The sequence below is a fragment of the Macrobrachium rosenbergii genome, chromosome 2 (assembly GCF_040412425.1).
Source record: "Macrobrachium rosenbergii isolate ZJJX-2024 chromosome 2, ASM4041242v1, whole genome shotgun sequence".
Lineage (NCBI taxonomy): Eukaryota > Metazoa > Arthropoda > Malacostraca > Decapoda > Palaemonidae > Macrobrachium > Macrobrachium rosenbergii.
Window position 1 is genome coordinate 52,840,607 of NC_089742.1, and position 26,164 is coordinate 52,866,770.

Here is a 26,164-nt window from a genome sequence, read left to right on the forward strand (position 1 = left end):
TGATTTTCGAAACACATTTTCTTTTCCATATATCTATGTAGATGTTCGAGTTATGTATTTTATTAGTATTTTGTTAGTAATGTAGGCGTTTTCTTTTATGATAATTTTCGCGGGTTCATAATAATTTTAGGTCCAAGAAAAATTATTATAAAGAGTTTTAACCCCTTGTGTGGATCTAGGTGAGGGGAGGGGAGAGAGAGAGAGAGAGAGAGAGAGAGAGAGAGAGAGAGAGAGAGAGAAGTATTTTAATAGTATTTTGTTAGTACAGTAGGCGTCTTCTTTTATAATAATTTTCGAGGGTTTTTCATAATAATTTCAGGGCCATGGAAAATTATTTAGAAAGAGTTTTAATCCCTTGAATGGATCTAGGTGAAGGAGAGAGAGAGAGAGAGTATTGTATCCACTTTACCTTACTAATACTCTCCGTTAGGAAGTAAACTCGTAAACGATTCTGTTAAATAATTCATCACTCATATTTCAAGGGTTTATTTTGTGGGACCAGAAGCATTCAGCGCCTAGAAAAAAAAAAGGAAATATGAAATAAACGAATAAAAATGAAATAAATGTTACTAACAAACTAACCGACGATGCGAGCAGCAGGATATTCATCGACTTTAAAATTCTCTTTTTTCTCCTTTCTTCTTTCTTTTTTTTTTAGGATTATCTTGATGTTTCTAATTAGTGTTTTCACCTCAAGTGGTTGGAGGGGGAGAGGGCATATCAAAATTACTTGAAAGGCGACCGAATGGACAAAAAAAAAAATAAATAAATAAATAAAAAAAAAATAAATAAAAAATATGACGAGGGGAAAAATAACTCTGGAGTATCTTGCATCATAATTTCCCTCGACATTCTTTTGCATTATTTCCTTGATAAAATCTCTCATAATCTCTCATATTGACAAAAGCTGCTTCGTGTAAACAGTTGTGATTAGACGGTCGCTGACGCCCGGGAAAAAATCCGTCAGATTTCAGACGTGAATTATAATGGGAGGGAAAAGCAAGAACGCGACTCTTTTCCGGATTAGGGAGGAGGAAAAATATGGAGGAGGGGAAAAAACGACGAGAGCAAAGAAAAGAAATGAGTTTGAAAAGAAATGAGTTAAAAAAAAAAAAAGGAAATGAGAAAAAGAATGTTCTTCTGACATTACAGTCGTAGCCTCGATTCAAGGGGAAAATCCAAGAAAAGGGAAGGAATTATTATGACTTTTTCTTTCTTTTTTTTTTTCCTCTCTCCACTTCGTCGAGACGTCTAAAGCACACTGGTTGGAAAGCCCGGCTGGCTGGCTGGCTAGCTAGCTAGTAGTACTAGCTAGCTGGCTGGTTCATAGAACCCTCCCGCTAACAGCAATGTTCCGAGAGGTCCCGTGAAAAGAACGCGAATGTTTACAAATGACAGATTCATCATAATAGCTCTCTCTCTCTCTCTCTCTCTCTCTCTTACGCTGATGATTTTCTTTCTTCTCTTTCCTTTGAAGTCCATGTTTATAACTGTTCCTTCACTCTCGCTTCTCGTACAACGCGAGTGATGGTTTTGTTTATTTCTTTTCATTTTCTTTTCGTGTTTATTATGTTTATTGTCTCTCTCTCTCTCTCTCTCTCTCTCTCTCTCTCTCTCTCTCTCTCTCTCACGCAAAACTCACTGTTGATTTCTAGAGTCGTACCCATAATTCTTTCTTTTGGTATTCGAAGCTATCTTTATTTTCTCAAGACTTCCACCATTTTGTCTTCGTCTTCGTAGCTAATCTTAGCGACATCTGTCGGTAGTTAAACTAATATGATAAAAAACAAGTGAATAATGCGCCGAAGTTTCTTCGGCGCAATCGAGTTTTCTGTACAGACGCTACAGCGTATAATCAAGGCCACCGAAGACAGATCTATCTTTCGGTGGTCTCTGTATAATGCTGTATGAGCCGCGGCCCGTGAAACTCTAACCACGGCCATAATCGTGCCAGAAGCACGATTATGGCTAACTTTAACCTTAAATAAAATGAAAACTAATGAGGCTAGAGGGCTGCAATTTGGTATGTTTGATGATGGGGGGGTGGATGATCAACATACCAATTTGCAGCCCTCTAGCCTCAGTAGTTTTTAAGATCTGAGGGCGGACAGACAAAGCCGGCACAATAATTTTCTTTTACAGAAAACTTAAAAAACGGAGTAATTTGGTGATTGTTTTGAGACAGACAATGGCATAAGGTTTTCTGTTATTTCGATTAACGCATTACTAACTCAAAGGCGTTTTGCGTTCGTGCAGGAACTCTGATTACCCTTAATATTTCTGAACAAACAATAACCATTACGAGTATTATTTAGACACAGACGAACTAAACAAAAAAATGCTTCTTCTAAAATGGGAAGGCACTAAGATAAAACCGATTCAGTATTGATTACTTCTTCGTATTTATGATTCATTAAATAAAATGCTGCGTATTAACTTTTCCAGGCCAAAAGCTGTTTTAAAAGTATACCGTAGATCTCGAAATCATACATGTTTCACTGTATGGCCTATAAGGCAACACTTTTTTTTTGGGCAAATGTGTTAATGCTTCAGAAATGCTTGGTTGTTAATATTTCAATTGTGCTTGGTTGTTAATGCTTCACTAATGCTTAGTCGTTAATACTTCACTAATGCTTAGTTGTTAATATTTCACTAATGCTTAGTTGTTAATAATATTTCACTGATGCTTGGTTGTTAATACTTCACTGATGCTTAGATGTTAATACTTCACTAATGCTTAGTTGTTAATATTTCACTAATGCTTAGTCGTTAATGCTTCACTAATGCTTAGTTGTTAATGCTTCACTAATACTTGGTTGTTAATGCTTCACTAATGCTTAGCCGCTAATGCTTCACTAATGCTTAGCTGCTAATGCTTCACTAATGTTTAGTTGTTAATATTTCACTAATGCTTAGTTGTTAATACTTCACTAATGCTTAGTTGTTAATATTTCACTAATGCTTCGTTGTCAATGCTTCACTAATGCTTAATTGTTTATGTTTCACTAGTGCTTAGTTGTTGGTGCTTCAGTAATGCTTGGTTGTTGATATTTCACTAATGCTTGGTTGTTAATGCTTCACTATTGCTTAGCTGTTAATGCTTCACTAATGCTTGGTTGTTAATGCTGCACCAATGCTTAGTTGTTAATGCTTCTCTAGTGATTAGTTATTAATACTTCGGTACTGCTTAGCTGTTAATGCTTCACTAATGCTTGGTTGGTAATGTTTCACTAATGCTTAGTTCTTAATGCTTCACTAATGCTTAGCTGTTAATGCTTCACTAATGCTTCGTTGTTAATCTTCACTAATGCTTAGTTGATAATGCTTCACTAATGCGTAGTTCTTATCGTTCTAAAATTCTTGCTTCTTGGAGAACGTCCCTCTATCTTCCTTCTGCTCACAAGCTTTTTCACACATAATGACCCTGCAAAATATAGCTATAACAGCTAACTACATTAGGAATAAGCTAAATATATTTAATCTCTTGCTCTGTAATTTACACACGTAACTTTTTCTTATTAAAGGTATAAACGTACACGTACGTCGTGGTCAGTAGCGCATATTATTTTAATGTGCATCATTTTATAACAGCGATAGCGCTTGTGAAAAAAAATCCCCCCCCTTTTTTTTTCCCCTAGATCAGCACTTTCCCCCATATCGCTCATTATTCAGGGAATAATTGATCTCCCTACACCAACATCTTTCTCCCGTGGATTTTGCATAATTGGCACATTACCACCACGTTCATCAAACAGGTTGGAAATGAACTCGCAAGTCACAGGAGAGAGAGAGAGAGAGCGAGAGAGAGAGAGAGAGAGAGAGAGAGGACAAAAAAATTAAATCGCAGAGCATCAGATGGCAACACCAGAGAGCAGAGCCCAGACCAGCCCCTGATTAATTCGTATTTTTCAATGGGTTAAACAAACTCAACTTTCAAACAGCTTAGCAAACACTTTTCCACGGGACCAAAGAAAACAGGGCTGCTGCCAAGCTTTGCTGCCTGTGACCCTGCCCGCCCCCCGCCCCCATCTGACCTCCCCTCCTCCCCTTCCCCTGCCTCAAGCTCCCCCTCCCCTCCCCTCCCCTCGTCTCCCTTCCCAAACCTGTATCCTCTGACTAACCCCGTCTACCTCCCATTTCCTCTTCCCTCCTCCCTCCAAGATTCTCTCTCTCTCTCTCTCTCTCTCTCTCTCTCTCTCTCTCTCTCTCTCTCTCTCTCTCTTTTACAGGTTATATTTTGGGGATTTTATTAGCCTTAGGCCATCACTGCGTCAAGCATTTTTGTTGGTGGGCGAGAGGGAGATAGGGCCCTCTTTTCCGGGGGTTTTGAATTCCAGGGTTCCCTTTCTCGACGGAAGAAAGTCTGCGTTTTTATTTCTCACTTGAACTTTGGTTTTTGCGATTCCAGATTATCCTCGCGAGGAAGGCTGGAGCTGTCAAAAGTCCATTTACAACTCGCAAGATTTGGCATTTTAATGACCTTGTGAGGAATAGTCAGTTTTCTGGGTAATTTTGACCTTGCTGTTGTTGGTGGTGGTGAAGGAGAGAGAGAGAGAGAGAGAGAATCTTTTAAATGGTTTCACCTCGATTAAATGAGGATCATCTTCGCAAAGCCCTCCAGTTTTGATGGTACACATTTTGCCTGTAATGAAAGCTCACGTCTCTCTCTCTCTCTCTCTCTCTCTCTCTCTCTCTCTCTCTCTTGGCTGACGATTACGTTTATAGCTCACTGCTCAGGTCAACATAAGAAAATAATTTTTCGGAAACGGACCAAAACGTTCGTAACCATTTCGAACTCGAGACTCAAACCATGGACACTCAGTTTGCGAGCTGAGCGCGCTACCACTGCACCACGAAGACAATAAAGAGAGAGAGAGAGAGAGAGAGAGAGAGAGAGAGAGAGAGAGAGAGAGAGAGAGAGTAATCATCATCTAATAGTTCGTGAAATGCAGATCAAAACACTTGCAGTTCTTTTTATCACATTTTTATTTTCAGGCTTTTTTTTTTTTTTGTCGAAATGAGAGCGTATCCCATAAGCGTTGAATTTTTGAGAGGTACATCTTTGTTCGCTGGGTGTTTTTTTCCAGTTCAGTTTTTGCAAATTTTGTCGGGAGCTACATGACCCTCGCGACTATATTGCGAACATTTTTTTTTTTATTTGGGGCTGCCGGAGTTCGCTGATGGTGTTTTTATTTTTATAATTGCAAAATGTTATTGGACGTATAATAACATAGGGTCTTGATGCAATCTTTTTGTTTATTTATTTGGGTCGTGAATATCTGTGCGTGGTATAATGGTTGGACAGTTTTATTTACGAATCTGTCTGTCTATATAACTATCTCTCACTCTTTATATTATATATATATATATATATATATATATATATATATATATATATATATATATAGTTATATATATATATATATATATATATATATATATATATATATATATATATATATATATATATATATATATATATATATATATATATATATATGTATATGTATATAGATATATATCTGGTATATATATATTATACATTATATATATGTGTGTGTAAGTGTAATATCCATAATGCCCTCTTAACTTGTCGAATTCTTCACACATTTATAATATGCTTGTCATTACAAAGCCTTAGTTCCAAAAGCAAGAAATGTGAAGCAGTCCTGATGTCCGGTAGCGGGAATCGAACCCGCATCCTGAGAAATCACAACGAGGTCACGTTGCCGACCTGACTCTGGAGAAAACAACACAACAGTCATTCAGTCGCTGCCACTCTCATACTTTTAAACTGCTGAACTGCACAGAAAACTCACGAGTAGCTCGTCGAATCCCCCTTCACACAAATGCACACATTGCACCGGTGACCTCTGTCTTGTAGTACTTTAGTCGCTTCCTGTGTATTAAGGCGCTTCCTTTTCAGTGCCTCTTTCACTTTATCTATCGAGCCCTTTCTAAGTCTTCCCCTTCACCTTTTCCTTAAAAGTGACGCCAGTTTTACTAACCACAAATCAATCAATCAGTTTCCCCAACACTTCTGGATTATACACTCTTTTGACAGGGTATGATCGTCCATTCCTTCCACATGATCGTACCATTCCAAAAATAATCTGATCCATCCACTCACCTTGACTAACCTTTTACTTCTTATATACATCTTTAAAGCTTCTCATCTTTTGTAGTGTAAATGTAAAGCTTTATTAGCAATCTTAGCTGTCTATGGTGATCTTTGAGTTGCTTATTAATACTATAATTACTATCATTGTTTCAGCTAAGGCCGTTAAGAGGTTAAAAAATTGGACATCCGGAATCAATGGTACAAGAGGTGAGATACTAAAGACCAAGAAAGTGCTGGATTGATTGCGTGGAAGAAGTGTTGGTCGGAAGGACGCCTTAGATTGCATATCAGATAGAGGTGAGTGGAGCATGTTTTGTAAGTGTCCTTTCCAGGTGGTAGATCCACGAGTCAGCAACTGAAGTCTAAACATATGTACTTTGTTCTCTGGAACCACCTCTGAAGGTATAATGGTTCAGTATATATATATATATATACAGTATATATATATATATATATATATATATATATATATATATATATATATATATATATATGTATGTATGTATGTATATGTATGTGTTAAAGGGCCTTGTCGAACCTTGACAAAGGGCCTTTGGCCTTACCTGAGTTCAGTTGGTATCTTGTAGCTGGCACAGCCGAGAAGTTCCTTTTCTCTCTCTCTCTCTCTCTCTCTCTCTCTCTCTCTCTCTCTCTCTCTCTCTCTCTCTCTCTCATATAATGTGTGTGTAGATGCATATAAAAAGTTCAGGGACTCCGAAAGCATAATGGAACGTTTATGGACTGTTTCTTTGATTCAAGGTAAATGTCCACAATTCTGACTTTTCAGTGTTTATAGGACTACCACTTTCCTTTCTTGGATTCCTCTTACTTCTTCCTAATGAACACCATATTCTTTGGAAGCTTGAATTTTAAGTCAATGGCCCCTTTGGTGGACTTGTACCATATGAATAGGGTTCATCTTCTGTATAATAATAATAATACATTCAAGCTTAGTTCATCGTAAATCCTGGTATTTTAGATATTCGTCACCAGATTCATAAGATGCACCTGAAACAAGTTATTTACATAATTATTCAGAAGTAACTGGTATTTCCTAATATTCCTCTCATACTTTGATATTTTTATATATAAAGTTTCATATTCATTTACACTGGTATTGATTTCTCTCCATAGTAATTTTATTGTTTCACTGATGCAGAAAGCAGATCGCAGATCCTTTCGGTCGAGATTCCTGTGGACAGGCCCGTCGGGGTTTGAATCTCGGGGTATATGATTTTTGGCGTATCACAGTCCCGGGGACGTTCTGGTCCCTGTAGATACAATCAACAATTTGGTTCACTTTCACTAGAATCGAGTTACTGATGAGAGCATTTTTATGGCTGTTACTGTTTTCATTGGTGTTTTCATCGTTGTAGTTATTCGTAAATTAAAGTTATTAGAAAAGCTGAAATTAACACGTATACAACAGATATATGTTAATTCAGGTACCACACTTTATCATCTCGTAATCTTTGGATGCCCTAATTATTTTCGAGAAGTCGCCCGCTGAAAATCTGGTAATGTGTATTTGGAAATGGCATGCAGACATAATCTCTCCAAGCTAGGATTCGAACCTACCGCTGAAAATCTTGTAATCTGAATTTGGCGATGGCTTGAAATGGGTTCGAAACTGCTACCATAGAGCGCTTTCGTGGTAGTGGGATGGGTTCGAATCCTGGCGTAGAGGACAAATGCGCTGTTTCTTCCCAAATTATGATTATGAGGTTTTCATTGGCAGAATTTATTAGAACGCTTTAGCTCCAACTATAAATCATCTGTGAAAACTTACGTTTATACTCTTCGAATTTTTCCGTTGATAATATTAAAGTCGAAGGTCGCACATTTTCTTTTCTCACGCGATTATCTCCGTAATATTTCAGCGAATTCAAGGGAGCCATTATAAGAACCTCGACTGACAAACCCCTTTCTGGGAAGAGGCAGCATCCGAAGTCCAAATCCTCCTCCTCCGACGGGAAAGGTCTTTTGTATTAAATCTCAGAAGATTCCAAACTTCCCTCTAGTCCTTAACGTTCAGATACCCATCAAACTTCAGACTTCTGCATTCCCTGAGGTTCCTCATCCTCCTCCTCCTCCTGCCCCAGATCCTCAACCTTTCCCCTCAGCATCTCTGATCCCGTCTCAGCCTCTTGTACGTAACGTCTCTCTCTCTCTCTCTCTCTCTCTCTCTCTCTCTCTCTCTCTGCTCCTTCCCTGTTAAATCTGCCCGAACAGACGTCACATTATCTTAAACTCTGACACTTGATTGGCTCCAGATGTCAAATCTAGCTCTGCAAACTTTGTCCTGGACGCGGAACGCCGTTTATGCCAAGGGCCTCTGATCCCCTACGGAATAACCTTCTCCATTGGCTGGTGCTATACAGGTTTCACGTCACTTTGAAATCTGTTGGCTTTGGTGCAGTGCATGAATCTGGGAAAGTTAAAAAAAAAAAAAGTATATTTTTTTCTAGGTTGGAGTGTGGTAATGAAACTTAGGGCGTCTGTTTTATATAGTAGATTCTAAATATCGCAATTATTATTTCTGCTGTCGTTTTAGTCATCAGTATTTCCTAGAAGTAATTATTGTTCCGGCGAGTTTTCTCTTCATTCTAAAGATTTTATATTTCCATTGCAAACTACAGTAGATCGAATGTACCGAGGCATCTATTCTGTGAGTGACTCTTCTTTGAAACCTGTAACGGAAAAACTCAAGCACCTCGGCAAGATTAATCTGTGAATGTGAGGTTACAGAAGGCAGTGTATGTATGGAGGAGACCTTGAATGCTAACATCGACCGTGATTTTACATGCGAATGTTGAACTACAATGTAATATGAGGTTTCCAATTCTTTGGTATAATGACGCTCACGTCCCACACGAACAATACAGTGATTTGAACTACTTTAGTCTACGGCTGACTCAAGTAAAAAAAAGTGTACTACTTTTGATTCAAATCGAGACAGATTTACGATTTGACTTACATCTTAGTACTGGATTTTCATTAGTAAATAGAGCGGTTTACGGGTTTCCACGATTAAATAAAGCAGTATATGGATTTCCATGAGTAAATAAAGCCGTTTATGGATTTATAGGAGTAAATAAAGCAGTTTATGGATTTCTCTGAGTAAATAAAGCAGTTTATGGGTTTCCAGGAGTAAATAAAACAGTTTATGGATTTTCAGATGTAAATAAAGCAGTTTATGGATTTCCAGGATTAAATAAAGCAGTATATGGAATTCTAGGAGTAAATAAAGCAGTTTATGGATTTCCATGAGTAAATAAAGCAGTTTATGGATTTCCACGATTGAATAAAGCAGCATATGGAATTGTAGGAGTAAATAAAGCAGTTTATGGATTTCCAGGAGTAAATAAAGCAGTTTATGGATTTCCAGGATTAAATAAAGCAGTATATGGAATTCTAGGAGTAAATAAAGCAGTTTATGGATTTCCAGGAGTAAATAAAGCAGTTCATGGATTTCCAGGAGTAAATAAAGCAGTGTATGGATTTCCAGGAGTAAATAAAGCAGTTTATGGATTTCCAGGAGTAAATAAAGCAGTTTATGGATTTCCGAGAAGAAATAATAAAGCCGCATGTTAATGAATCGAGACTCCGCTGTTAATACGTTCGTATTACAGTTATAACCAGTCAGCCACTTCCAGTTGATCTTCACGGATGACTAATGAAATATAATTGACCCCCTCCTCTCCCCCCCCCAGTCTCCTCCTGTGCAATTCAACCCCCCACCACCTCATCCTCCTCCTCTCCCACGACTAACAATTATCTTTAACCCATCTCTCTTACCCCTCCCCAATTATCGTATGGGGGGTAATTACAGGATGCGGCAAATATCAATAATCGTTAATGATATTCAGTAACACGCGTTCGAGAGAGCGAATCCCGCGGCTCTTGGTGTGTAACGTCCGAGGGGTAATGACATGTTCCAGCATTTGCAGTTCCTCCGGGCTCGTTCCCTGCAGGCTTTTCGACTTTTAGCTGTGTTTAGGGTACTGTGAACTTATCATCTTGTAAGTTTGAAATCGAATGATTTTTAGCTATGCATGTGTGCTTCCCACACACGTGCAACGTATGTTCAGTTGACGTGTGCGAAAGATTGCATGTATCTATGCCAGCGTGACAGTAAAAGACATGAAATGCATACGATTATGTGGTCGGAAAACAAGTATAGATTTCTGAATGTATGAGGACGGGGTAGTTTTATATATATATATATATATATATATATATATATATATATATATATATATATATATATATATATATAGATAGATAGATAGATAGATAGACAGACAGACATGTGCGTGTGTATAATAACAGGACTACGAAAAAAATAGACAGAAAATTTGTGTTTACGGGTATCGAAAACTAAACAATCCATTTTAATAGAAGGTATACTGTTAGTTTGAAAGGAAATAAGATTGGGAGACTAAGCAGACACTCGTTATTAAAAGTGGATTATTCATGTAAGTTGGAAAAAAAATGAACGAGGCTGAATCTTTCTAGCATTTGCGACAATGTTGCACAGAAAGGAGGAAGAATGACGGCCCAATCTGCACTTAATCTAAAGATTATTTCACCTTCCCGTCACCAAAGAAATACAGACGAATCAAAACAATGCATCACGCTATGGCATGTCAGGTCAGAGGGAAATGGTGGGGGGAACCTGATAGGTAATAATTAACGTAACATTGTGACGTTACCTATAATTCGTCTGGCATTTCTAAGTGCACCTAATTTCCAGCCCACGAACACATACGCGCATCCCTTATTTTTCCCCCGAAGGTGGGTAGTGCCGTCACTGCGCCTCACGTGGTACACTGTAGGCGTTAGTGAAGGTTGTTTTTCAGTGTTCTTTCGGCCCCTAGTTGCACCCAGTTTTGGCATTTTACTTAAACTCCATTACCGTTCCCTTTCTTCAGTCTTGCTGTTCAGCCTCTCTGACTTGCTTCTTAGTGCAACTGTGGTGTTTTCTCCCAGTTCCACCTTAGATCTTTGTACTTTATCTCTCTTTATTTTCTGGATCTCTTTAGCTTGCTGTCCAACTACTCCAACTCTCCCTTTTCACTGTCTTCAGCGTTGAATGGACGAAAGTGTCCAGTGCTTGGCTTGACAGCCTACATATCATAAAATCAAGCTTCCCTTATTTTGTTCACTGTACCAGACCTCACTCTCTGGATAAGATGAAAAAGTTTCAGACATTGAAATATATTCCAGGACCCAAAAGGGGGATAAGTTCCTTCTATTGACTGTGACTGAGTTTCAAAAATTTCCTGAAAAAAAAAAAAAAAAAAAATTCTGCTATTTTTACCGAGCATGCTTCCGACGCTGTTTTCTGAAGGCTGCGGTAGATGAGTTTTCGTGTAATGTAGTGGTTCTTAACCTTGGGTACCTGCACCCTAAGGGGTACGAGACATGATAACCAGTGCCATGGTGCCGTATATTTACCATGAGAAAGTAAAGCATATATTTTCCTAATTTTTCTCTTACTATAATTGTCTCAGTTGTTCTTTTAAAGTTAGTGCTATATTACTCATAATTACTGTTATAATGTGCATTCATTGTATCCTACTAAGTGACACTTTTCATTTGAAATATAAAAGTACCTTTGTTCAATGACTGAATACATCTAATAATTTCTCAGCAAAGTTTGTATCACTAATCCTTTTCATATGTTTGTATTGTATTTATTTTAGGATGGGGGTACGAGAAAATTTTCTGAGATATCAAGGGGTATATGCGCACTGAAAAAGGTTGAGAGCCACTGGTTTAATGTTTACTCGTAGAAAAATAGATCATTGGCTTGATATTCGGTAATGGATTGAGGCTTCTGCATAAGAAATCATAAATTTTATCTAACAATGTATTCCTCTTTTGCAAGGCGGAATCGAAGAGATCTTCCAGGTGTTTAACCGTGTTTTGTTTTTGTTAATATGTTTTGTTTTTGTTAATTTTTCAAGGATATATGAGCGCATACGTACCTGTACTTGAATGAATAATTTTTTTTTCATCTGTTAGCTGTAATAATCCAATACCAGCGTTAACCTAAGACAGTTGTTCCTAATCTGAAGAGCTATCTCAAATGCAGTATAACTTTTACAACATTATATATATATATATATATATATATATATATATATATATATATATATATATATATATTATATATATATATGTATATATATATTATATATATATATATATATATATATATATATATATATATATATGTATGTATATATATGTGTGTATATATATACACACACACACTTTTTACATATATATATATATATATATATATATATATATATATATATATATATATATAATATATATATATATATATATATATATATATATATATATATATATATATATATATATATATATATATATAAACACACATATGCCCGCCTAAATTGATAAATATTATGTATTTTCTTGATTTCATGGCGCACTCGCATTCAATTTTTCATGCAGTAATCTTCCTGAGGTTTCGTGAACACGTCCAGAAAGTTTAAGATATAGATTTTGAACGCCAAGGGACCTACCTGCTAAAATCTCTATAGAAAATGAAAATGGCAGATAGATAATTCAACAAAACAGACAGGCATGCAGAGGATGCATAAATGATCAGATTGATTGATACGTTAAATGAAATGGTCGATTACGTTCTCGGAGGAAAGTGAGGACACTTACCTAATTCCTATGTGAGGAGGGACCTCGCGAACCACTTCATTCTGGCCACAAAAGACGTTTCGACGTTTCCTGAAGCAAAGGAAGAATGATCCCAGGGACTTGAGAATTGGTTGGCCCATTTGCCCCGAAAAGGTTCTTCTGTCCGCAAGTGGCATTTAGGTCATTCTCGTCCATTTGCGCCCAGATTTATTGCTGTCTGTCGTCATTTGGACATCTTGGATTGAATATCGATAAATGGACCTCAGTCGACAGTATGTCTGCTTCCAATCAGCGGCGATTTGCGTGATGGTTGCACAATGATTAGGGCGATTGCTTTACCCGTAGGGGGGTAGCGCCGTCAGTGCACTGTAGGCATTGCTTGAGGTTCATTGCAGCGTTCCTCCGGTCCCTAGCTGCAACCCCTTTCATGCCTTTTGTTGTACCTCCTTTCATATTCGCTTTCTTCCATCCTGTTACACCTTTCAAACCTTTCTACTCCCAATTTCCATTTCAGCGTTGAATGGCCTCATAGGTCCCAGCGCTTGGTCTTTTTCCTAAATTCTGTATTCCATTCCATTCCATTCTTTATTACCACAACCACCACCACCACCACCACCACCACTACTACTACTACTACTACTACTACTACTACTACTACTACTACTACTGCCGGTACGGTCACTACTATCAGTACTATCATTCTTATTATTAAGATTTTTCTCTTCTTTATCTTTCATACTAAATTTCAACACGGTTAAATAATACTGTAAAAGCCCTCCCCCCCCACAAAAAAAAACTCTCTCTAGAAAAGGATGAATTCGTAACCAACAGCTCTGATTATTGACGTGATTCAGACGCAGTTAATATTATGCAAAAAAAAAAAAGAGAGAAAATCTATGATATGCGGTATTCGAAACCCGGGGCATTGTGGCCTGGGCATATCATACCCCATTATAAGTTTTGGCTGATGGGCAGCGACCAGTTCCCTTGATGGTAACTACTAATCATCCCATGATGGTAGCTACTAATCGTCTCTTGATGGCAACTACCAATAATACTTGGTGATAACTGCTAATCATCCCTTGATGGTAACTACCAATCATTCCTTGATGGTAACTGCTAATCACCCCTTGATAGTAACTACTAATCATCCCTTGATGGTAACTACTAATCATCCCTTGATGGTAACTGCTAATCATCCCTTGATGGTAACTACTAATCATCCCTTGATGGTAACTGCTAATCATCCCTTGATGGTAACTACCAATCATCTCTTGATGGTAACTACTAATAATACTTGATTGTAACTACTAATCATCCATTTATGGTAACCACTAATTATCCCTTGATGGTAGCTACTAATCATCCCTTGATGGTAAACACTAATCATCCCTTGATGGTAGGTACTAATCATCCCTTGATGGTAACTACTAAAGGTATGGATCGTTCATTGTCAAAGCCTGCTTGCGTGCGTTCATATGTGTGTGTGTTTATCATTTATTAGCTTGTATATTTTTTCAGCAGTCGCCTTTAAGAGGAGTAAGTTTGTTGATAAATTTCCTGCCCATGTTTTCTGACTGAATTATAAACTTGTTTGCCTTCGTATGGTTAAGGAATAAAAACGCAGGGGTTTCTACCTCGTTTTTGTACCTGTATCAAAGAAATCTGTTTCGTTGTCAACTTCAGTAGACCCTTAAGTTGTGCTCCTCAAACAGTCTTTACTTTTGTTAAACATTTAGCTCTAGTGGGAGATACGTGGTTTCAGTGGCAAATTAATGAACGAATTGTATTTTCATTATAGAGAGTTTTATTACATGGATATTTATCGTTCTCTTTACAAGCACACTGTAGGAACGGTCTGTTCCCTACAATATCTCATTTCGAGGAAGATATATCAGATTTTATAATTTCCGTTCCATTTTAGTCAAATCAAATTCGAATCTTCTTTCTACAGCCATGATGTTAATGCTCAACAACGCATTTATCCTTGTACATATTTCCTCTAGAATTCACAGTACGGAAGGTACATCTCTCTTTGCCGTGATTTTAAAACTATTCCCACCGTGCAATCTCTTACCTGTTTAAAATTCTTTATGTGGTGCGTTAGTCAACTCCAGTATAATCGATTTCAAGAAATATTGACTTGCATAATATCACTTATTTCTGATTCGACAGTTGCTTTTTAATTCAATTAAAATATTATCCGGACGCTTTACTTTAAATTACGTAAAGATATTATCGCATTTTCTTCCAACGGTACTACTTAAGAATATGTTTTTTTTATTATTATTATATCTATGCTGACGATTCTTGACCTTCAGCTCAGTGGATATAGTTGCAAAATAATGACAGGATGTTTCCTTATTTATTTCCTTTCTAGTTGACAGAAAACGGGATTTAAGTAGTTTAAAAACAATTAAAATAGTTAGAAAATTAATAGAAGTGTTCGTGAAGTTGTTGATTATCATTTTGTTTTGATTGCCAAAAAAAAAGAAAAAAAGAATTTGTTACATTTGATTGAAGGACGTGGAAGTGTTTCAGAGTTAATTATTTGTTAAGCGCAATTTATAAATTTTTTTGTGTTGAAATGTCATAATTTCCTTCCCAACTCGATTGACAATCTAATTTTTTAACCCTTGAAATATCAGCAAAAGTTTTAGGACCTTCCTCCAGAGCATTGCCTCGTAAAGCGCCTTCTAGTCTACCTATTTGTAAAAAAAAAAAAAAAAAAAAAATCCTTTGAACAGTTTCATATTCGTCTTTCTTTTATTGAGCAATTACCAGTTCGTCTCTTTTTGTTTAATGTAGCATATTTTAACAAATTACAAGCAGCATTAAAATTAGGTATGCTCCGACTGCCGCTCAATATCTCACTTGATTGCGGATTCTACTAGATACTGTTACTGCCATATAATGACTGAACGTCTTTTATTCTCTCTGGGAAGCTTCGAACTAGAATACTAGAATCACTCCAGGTGATCTTCCGCTCAGTGCAAAAGTAACTGTTCGTCAGATCGTTTACTTATATATAACTGGCTAGCGTCGTGGCACGCCTCTCAGATGTCGCGGGTTCGCGCCTCCCCCAGGGCGATGAAAAATCACTGGCTCTATATCATGATCAGTTACTGCTGCTGTGTGGGGTATGCTGTGGGAGGGTGAAACCAGCATTCTTTGGGAGCTTGAATTTCAAGTCACTGGCCCCTTTGGTGGGCTTGTTCCATGTGAATAGGTTTCATTTACTAAAATAATAATAATAATAATAATAATAATAATAATAATAATAATAATAATAATAATAATAATAATAATAATTCACTTTTCTGTACACTTGTCCAACCATTGCATCACTTCTATCATCGTGAGAGCCACCTTACACGGTTGTGAATAAGATATCCTAGAATTATCACGACACAGAATGATAGAAACACCTTTTTTTTTTATTTTTTTAAATTATTATGGAATCAATCAGTGACCTAAAACTCAGCATGGAATACAGTGGCCTATCCTCCACACAGAAAATGGTATATCCTCTCTTCACTTATTTGCTTATTCTATCACTAAGTCATTCCCAACTTATCGAAAACTCCTTTCATACTGTTATTTATTAAATAGATATCTTTCATGTGGCATAATTTCTAAATTAACAAAATACAGTAAACGAGACACTTTCTTTACGGTTTCTCCATGCAGAACGCTAAATGAATTATTCTGATCTTCATTTTGGAAAACGTCGCCTCTTTGTCCAACTAGACGTTAAGGTTTCGACTTGAGAGCTTAAATTAGTTCAGTAGTTATCGTCATTTCTTCCTTTCAACACATTCTTTTATGAAGAAAGCTTTCAGACACCAATATGTTTTTCAGCAAATCTCTTTGCATGTTACAGACTGATATTGTCTGTGATAAAATGTCAAGAGCATTTTTAGTTTTCTTTAAAAGAAAACTATTGTGACGGCTTTGTCTGTCCGTCCACACTTTTTCTGTCCGCCCTCAGATCTTAAAAACTACTGAGGCTAGAGGGCTGCAAATTTGTATGTTGATCATCCAACCTCCAATCATCAAACATACCAAATTGCAGAAATCTGCCATTAGTAGTTTTTATTTTATTTAAGGTTGGTGTTAGCCATAATCGTACTTCTGGCACCGTTATAGGTACCAACAAGACAGGCCACCACCGGGCTGTGGTTAAAGTTTCATGGGCTGCAGCTAAGAGATGCATGTGCCGTGGCTGAAAGTTTCATACAGCATTATACATTGTACAGAAAACTCGATTGCGTCGAAGAAACTTCGGGGCATTTTTTACTTGTTTATTTGTGTGGCGGGGCATCTTCGTAAATGAAAGGTCCAAGGTATTCCAGACTCATTTATGAGCACTGTACCCTTTCTGTTGAATTAACAGTGACAGTACCTTTCTTTTGAATTAACAGTAACAGTACCTTTCTGTTGAATTAAGAGTAACAGTGCCTTCGTATTGAATTAATAGTAACAGTACCTTTCTATTGAATTAACAGTAACAGTACCTTTCTATTGAATTAACAGTAACAGTACCTTTCTATTGAATTAACATAACGGTACCTTTCTATTGAATTAATAGTGACAGTACCTTTCTATTGAATTAACAGTGACAGTACCTTGCTATTGAATTAACAGTAACAGTACCTTTCTATTGAATTAAGAGTAACAGTACCTTTCTATTGAATTAAGAGTAACAGTGCCTTCCTATTGAATTGAGAGTAACTGTGCCTTTCTATCGAGTTAACAGCAACAGTACCTTTTTATTTGAATTAACAGTAACAGTACCTTTCTATTGAATTAAGAGTAACAGTACCTTTCTATTGAATTAAGAGTAACAGTGCCTTTCTGTTGAATTAAGAGTAACAGTGCCTTTTTATTGAATTATCAGCAACAGTACCTTTCTATTTGAATTAACAGTGACAGTACCTTTCTCTTATACGGAGGAAAGATTTGGTGTTGAAACGCAGAGGTACCATTTCAGTACTTGTTTTGTGGCAGAAGCAAGAGAAATTGACGGTAAGATTAAGCTCAGAAAGCTACTAGAAGTTTGCTTGAATCATAAATAAGATACCAATCTAGGTACTGAATTTGAAGTCAGTTAGGTATTCGGTGTTCCGTGAATCATTAGTGGAGTCAGTTTGGTAGTCAGTGTTCAGTGAATCATAAGTAGATACCATTCTATGTACTGAATTTGGGGTCAGTTAGGTATTCAGTTTTCAGTGATTCTTACGTAGATACCATTCTGTGTGCTGAATTTCGGATCGGTTAGGTATTCAGTTTTCCGTGAATCATTGATAATCAACATTCTCTGAACTGAAATTAAGAGGTTTAAGGTGTGCAGTGTTTCCTGATGTCATTCAAAACAGTTTCTTACGTTTAATTACTCAATAATTATGCATCTATCATACAGCATAGTGGCTATGTTGTTAAGACTTATTCTCCTTATTGTTATTCTTACTGTTATTACCGATATCATTATTGTGTTTCTATTATTAATGCTGTTGTCTTTGAGGTTTGATGAAGTACAAAGCTCATGCGATATTTTTTCCTTAATGGAGTAATGGTAGAGCTCGTAATAAAAAATGGAAGGTCAACTTACGTGGCTGTATTAGTTTTATGATGATATCGTGCTAGCACTCGAAAGCTTTTTGACTTTTTATGCCTGAATGCTCTTAGAAAGAGAGTTCAGAATGCTCTTATTCTTATTGGTAAGGATTTCTTTTGAAACTATTTGCACAAGTACGCAGACACACTTTATTATATATAAACCCTGTATGTTTTCATATACAATATACATACCTACGTCATGATTGCACGGTTGGCATTATATATCAGTTCAATTCAAATGGAGAATAGCTAGAGGGAAATATCTTTGCTTATCCTAGGAGAGAAAAATATGAACCAGAAAACCCACTCTCCTATTACATCAGTGTATTAGCGGACCTCTTGCATGAGTCTGGCTACTGCGTTAGGACAGGGGTCCAGCTTGTATATTTTGTGAGAACTGATGTATTGGGTTTGACTTTTCTCAGTGAGTGCATCTAGGAAGGGAAAAGTACATTTTCCTCACTTCCCTCGACTGTAAAGTTGAGAACTGTTTAGTTTATCGACTTTTTTAAATGTGATGAAAATCTCGTCGCCATGTTTGGCGTAGATTCTTGGCTACTGGAGGCCCTGGGTTATACAGCTGCTCCCCGCAGGGGTGTGGGGTAATGCACTTCATTCGGTGCTCTGTAGGTATTACTTAATGTTCTTTGCAGCGTCCCTTCGGCCCCAAGCTGCAACCCCTTTCGTTCGTTTTACTGTACTTCCGTTCATATTCTTTCTTCCATCTTACTTTGTACCCGCTCCTAACAGTTGATTCATAGTGCAACCGCGAGGTTTTCCTCTCGTTACACTTTTTAAACCTCTTATTGTCAATTTCCGTTTCAGCGCTGAATGACCTCATAGGTCCCACCGCTTGGCCTTTGGCCTAAATCCTATATTTTCTTCTTTCTAGAGGGTGCCAGAAGGTTCATGTTGGTAAAGGGAACTCCAGTGGTTGATCTCTTCGCCACTTCTTTCACTTGACGGAAAAAGTTAAGTATATCTTAGTTTAACCAGACCACTGAGCTGATTAACAACTCTCCTAGAGAGGGCCGGCCCGAAGGATTAGACTTATTTTACGTGGCTAAGAACCAACTGGTTACCTAGCAACGGGACCTACAGGGCTAAGAACCAAATGGTTACCTAGCAACGGGACCTACAGCTTATTGTGGAATCCGAACCACATTATGACGAGAAATGAATTTCTATCACCAGAAATCTTCTTCGTCTTTAACGTGCATTTTTCCCATTATTATATGGGGTAAGCACGATGCCTTCTTCTTCACTGGCCGGTCGGAGAGTCGAACGCTGGGCCAACAGCGTGCTAGCCGAGAGCTCTACCCACCCCTCCAATGAAGAACTCACTTCTCGGAAAAGTTGTGTGTGCAAGGGGAAAGGGGCTTCCACTGTGTGCGCCTCGGCATCTCCTTCGGCAGTTTTTTCCAGGAATAGGGAGGCGGGGGGGGGGTTCCTGCCAGTTCTGCAGGCGTTATTTAAATTCTGGATAGCCTCCCTTACTGGGGCGCTGATAAACAGTCTATTCCTATTTGCTGTGTCTCCATCAAGCTTGGTGGTTTTGGTTATCTGGAAAAGAAAACTATTATGCCCCGGCTTTGTCTGTCCGTCCGCACTTTTTCTCGGATCTTAAAAACCACTGAGGCTAGACGGCTGCAAATGGGTATGTTGATCATCCACCCTCCAATCATCAAACATACCAAATTGGAGCCCCCTAGCCTCAGTAGTTTTTATTTTATATAAGGTTAAAGTTAGCCATAATCGTGCTTCTGGCAACGATATGGGATAGGCCACCACCGGGCCGTGGTTAAAATTTCATGGGCCGCGGCTCATACAGCATTATACGCTGTAGCGGCTGTACAGAAAACTCGATTGCTCCGAAGAAACTTCGGGGCATTTTTTACGTCAAAGAATATCCTCCTGGGATATAGAGAGCCAAGGTGTGTTCAGGACTTCGGCTGTCCTTTATGCTTGGGAAATTACAAGCGATGACAGTCCCACGGAAATATGCAGGGATAAAAAGTGTTGCTTTAAAATAACTGACTCCATATTATGTGACTACTAGAAACATCAAACATTCTGTTACATTTATATATATATATATATATATATATATATATATATATATATATATTTATTATACAATATATATGTATATATATATATATATATATATATATATATATATATATATATATATATATATTTATTATACAATATATATGTATATGCATATATATATATATATATATATATATATATATATATATATATATATATATATATATATATATATATATATATATATATATATATATAGTGTGTTGACCTGTTAAACCGTAAAGAAAATATTTGAATAAATCTTAAAAATAAGAAAACAAAAACATTGTAAATAATATATATAAGACAAACACTCAAAATATACTGTAAAATAATTCGTGGGTTCAACATAAAGAGAAACAGTTGTAAGTGGGGGTAAAAAAAAGCAGTGTCTGTAAAGAGGTTTAATGGTATTAGGGGGTTGGGGGTAAAAAAAAAAAAACAAGTGACTGTCAGGGGATAGATGATGGGTTTGGGGTGGGGGTGGGAGAAGCATTTGAAGGCAGAAGAAGAAGAAGAAGAAGAAGAAGAAGAAGCAGGAAAGAGCATGACCGTCTATCATGACCGTCCGTCTATTCGCGTGACCGGCGCAACGGGAGGCCGGTCGGTGGCAGTCCCTGGCTCCCCGTCATTTAGAGACGACCGGCCCGTTGGAAAGTGCTGCGAGAATGGCCCCTATTGACTCATCACTTAAGTGTCTAATTGTATGATTATGATGGAGTTATTGGCCGTGGATTGGATCACTGGAGGATAAATAGCAGTGAAATGACATGTTTTTATGATCTACATTTACTGAACACCGAGTGTGCTCGCTGTTCTGAAAAAGGCTTGGTGTGGGGAGGGGGGGGGGTGGTGGGTTGGGGGTGCCGGATTAAAGGGAGGGTTTGTATTATAGCTTTCACCTAGGGGAGCTGTCTGTCTGTGCTGTACATGGAGTCGATAGCCCTAAAATAGCATACACAAAGGATTAAAGGAAAATGATAGTTTTTTAGTTTTCTGTAAAAGGAAACTATTGTGCCGGCTTTGTCTGTCCGTCTGAACTTTTTTCTGTCCGCCCTCAGATACTAAAAACTACTCAGGCTAGAGGGCTGCAAATTGCTATGTTGATCATCCACCCTCCAGTCATCAAACATACCAAATTGTAGCCCTCTAGCCTCAGTAATTATTATTTTATTTAAGGTTAAAGTTAGCCATAATCGTGCATCTGGCAACGATGTAGGACAGGCCACCACCGGGCCGTGGTTAAAGTTTCGTGAGCCGCGGCTCATACAACATTATACCGAGACCACTGGAAGATAGATCTATTTTCGGTGGCCTCGATTATACGCTGTACAAACTCGATTGCGCCGAAGAAACTTTGGGATTATTTCCGACTGATGACTTTGAGAGGTTATGATCCCGTTCCTTCATAAGATTCTCGTTTTTCTGTTTGTCTGAAAGTCTTTGCAAGACCATGAATATGCTCTTATGACATAATTGAAGGAATTTTGTAACAACGGAATTATTCTATCACTCATTTGGCAAAATTCACATTTCATTTACCATTGGTATCTTCATGTGGTACAACTGGTACAAAAAAGATCATTCTTACTCATATAAAATGAAAAGGAATTATCATTATTTTTGTTTTGAACGGGAATAGTATACACCTACAAAGCCCACGCTCATTTCGAATCCCAAGACTCGGTTAACTTATACCGCCATAGGCGGTAGTGCCGTCAGTGCACCTCATGCGGTGCACTGTAGGCGTTACTTAAGGTTCTCTGCAGCATCCCTTCGGGCCCTAGCTGCAACCACTTTCGTTCCTTTTACTGTACCTCCTTCCATATTCTCTTTCTTCCATCTTACTTTCCACCCTCTCCTAACAATTGATTCATAGTGCAACTGCGAGGTTTTCCTCCTGTTACACCTTTCAAACCTTTTACTGTCTATTTCCGTTTCAGCGCTGAATGACCTCATAGGTCCCAGTGCTTGGCTTGTGGCCTATATTCTATATTCTATTCAATTCAGTTAACTTGTCAGCTTAGGACTCATTAGCCTCAGTTGCATTATTATGAAGTGGTTGGACTCATTAGCCTCAGTTACATTATTATGAAGTGGTTGTAGTACCCAATCGATATCCTACCTCATCATACTTACGATGATGGTACAAATAACCCGTAATTACTCCATCGAGGACAATAGATTAAAGGCACTTCTAAACATACCTGGAAAAATGCGACACTTTGATTGTCAGTAATCTTAGGCGATGATGGAGCTCATTGTAAGGTGACATGAGAATTTTTTTTTTTTTTTTTACAAATTGGTAATGCAAATTTAGTAATTTTGTGTCATTATATTCAAGGGATTACGAATATAGTTTTTCTTTGATGAAATGAGAACATAAGTTTTATAAGTCCTTATACTGTTTTGACACACCCATATATATACAGTATATATATATATATATATATATATATATATATGTATATATATATATATATATATATATATATATATATATATATATATATATATATATACAACACACACACACACACACACATATATATATATATATATATATATATATATATATATATATATATATATATATATATATATATATATCGATTTAGTAGCAGATAAGCATACAATGAAGTTTGAAGTGAAAGCTCCATTAACCGCTCATGATGATCTAAGCAATAAATAGATAAATTAGGTACCTAATAGCTAGTCGACTGTAGCTGGATCACTGCAGATGAGGGTAGCTCCTTCAAAAGCTATGCACTGTAAAGGAACGAAGATTATCAGTGAATGTGCAAATGAGCTGCACCGTCTCTTTCTTAATGAGGTGTCTTCAAAAACTGAGTCCAGATGATACCTGTAGAAAGAACTTGGTTCAAGATGATCCTTCAGCGAAGATGAAATCATTAGATTTTAGTAAAATCGAAAATCTGTAATAAAACGAGTATAATCATTGACTGAAGCTCTCAAGGAAAAGTGCATAAAAAGTGGGTATATAAGTCTTAAGTTGAAGCGGATCTTAACTGGAATCTTGAAAACAAAGAATGATTTTTGCCACAGATCCTCTCACTTAAAAAGGTTTTCTAGATAATGGTGAAAGTCACGCTTAGGTTCCTTTTTTCCTTAATGATTTATCCGCTGTCCTCATGGCTCGCATGATTCCTCTGTATTACGGTGTCATTTAACTTTCGCTGTTCAGTCTAGAAAATCTATATTTCCTACAGCTGAACTCCTTCTATACAACGTGTGTTTTACTAGCTTCAAGTTCAGATGACACATTCACATACTAAATTGGTATTGTCAGGAGAGAAATGGCCGAATTGAAGTATTCTCAGAAAATTATTTTTCAAAGCCTGTGATTTTTTTTCTCTCAATGAAAATTAAACATTTGCCATTATATGGCAGGGGTTATTTTCCCTTAGACTTACGTATGTTATTTAGATGTTTGTTGACTTCATTCAAGTATGTCTTTTGTCCGGCTAAATGATGTAATCGTTATATGAGGTCTACTATGGATTTAGTCATCAATAGGACATGATATCTCTCAATTCAGTTCTTCATTTCATTTTTGGGAACCGAGTTTAAGACTTACACAAAAACAGAACTTAAAAAGGTAATAATACTTGATACGTGTGCATATAAGTTATCATTATCATCATCATTTCTTTTTTTCTTCTTCTTAACTCGTCTTCTTCTTCCCAGCCTGGTCCCTAGACGAGGTCGCTGACTTTAATGAGCCTTTCCCCCGGTGTTGATTTCTTTTATCTGCCCTTCTTTTATCCCTTTGTGTTTCATGTCCACCTCCATTTTCTTTAACATCTGTGTGTAAATTGAAATAAGAAGACAAATGTCTGCGGGTATAGAAGCGGTGATCAGCTAACTATTGCGCATCGCTAATAGGACACGACATCCCGTGAGAGGTCAGGTCATTTTTAAGGGTCCTGGGAGAGGCCGGGGTTTGGGAAAGGGGGCGACGGTGATTCGGTCAGGTCGGACAAGTCATCCTCTGTCAGAATAGGTTAAGAGATTATTGGTCGGGATGTATTTCTGTCATCTGAAGTATGTCGAGAACTGACCGCACATTTCAGAAGATTGACAGGTACAGATTCGACCTGCGGTATGCACCTTCAGAATTTGCTTTCTGTCTGGTGGCCTGTATCCGCAACCACTGCCCCCCGCGGCCCCCAAAATGTAAAAATAAAAAATTAAAGATGATCTTCAGGTTTACTCGTAAATAATTACTGACTGTGATGACGAAAGGAAATTGATGTTTGTCTGTGAATTAAATTAGTAAATACCTGATTTGGATTGTATTCAGAGTGAATACCACTTAAATGGTTTTTAGTTATTGTGACTTAAAATGCATGGTGTGAATATATATATATATATATATATATATATATATATATATATAATATATATATATATAATATATATATAATTATATTTGTATAATTATACATATATATATGTATATATAGTAATTTCATAAGTGTAGAGCATTGAAATAATTAAAAGTTAAATACTCTTATTAAGTATTTATCTAAATTAATAAATGACGAGAGCAAGAACGTTTCGGTAAAACACGAAACTCGGAAGAGAAAAAGTAAAGTTTAAGTAAACTAAGAAAATTTGACAAATCATCTATGATAATTTATATGAAACTCACAATGACAGGGTTAATATTTTCCAAGTTTACGCGGGTTACTGCGCAAACATCTATGTGGGAATCCTACGAAATGTTAATGAAAGAAAACATGGTATAATTATATATTGGTTCATATAAAGAAAATGAAAAGGCGAGATTATGTATGAAAAAAAATAAACGAGTAAAAAATGCACGGAAGTTTTTTCACCGCAATCGAGTTTTCCGTACAGCGTATAATGCTGTGTGAAACTCTCAGCCACGGCCATGAAACTCAGCCGCGGTCCATGAAACTTTCAGCCACGGCAGATGGTGGCCTGTGTTGTTGGCACCTATAGCGGTGCCAGAAGCTTGATCATGGCAAACTTTAACCTTAAACGGGGCTAGAAGGCTGCAATTTGATATGTTTGATGATTGGAGGGTGGATGATCAACATACCAATTTGCAGCCCTCTAGCCTCTGTAGTTTTGTAAGATCTGAGTTCGGACAGACAAAGCCATCTCAATAGTTCTTATTTTTTTACGGAAAAATAAAAACGCAACCTTAGTGTGTATTCAAACCATTATTACGTAACCAAACTGCTTACGTGAATCAAGTAATCTAATGTTGTACCATTACCTGCAACCACTTACCAAAAAAAAAAAAAAAAAAAACAGTAGTCAGGTCTATAGAAGGACTTATAACGTTCCGATATTTACTGCAAATGCATCTGGCCCTGATATCACTCGAGGAATAGACTGGGGTAATGGCTGAAAGCCATTTGTAAAGGAATTTGTACTTACGTAAATTGTGCTGCGTCTTGGCAATGCTTTAAGATTTTTTTTTTTTTGAGGAGCTGAGAGGGGAAATTGTATGTAGAGCTGCTAGTATAGAAAGCATAGAAACTTGAGGATGTAGGATGAAAGGTGTATAGAATGTGGAATTTAGGATGTTTGCTCAAGTTACAATGATCATTTGGACCGGCTGAGAAAAGCTATAAGGGGCGATGA

The 26,164-nt window shown here is 37.2% G+C and overlaps 1 long non-coding RNA gene across 1 annotated transcript in view; it reads left to right on the plus strand.

Moving 5' to 3' along the window:
• The first annotated feature begins 6,279 nt into the window (after positions 1-6,279).
• The window catches only part of LOC136846901 (uncharacterized), a 428,530-nt gene continuing 408,645 nt past the window's right edge, over positions 6,280-26,164 (plus strand). Inside the window, exon 1 of the long non-coding RNA XR_010855563.1 lies at positions 6,280-6,418. This is a non-coding gene — a long non-coding RNA (uncharacterized lncRNA). The remainder of the gene's footprint in view (positions 6,419-26,164) is intronic.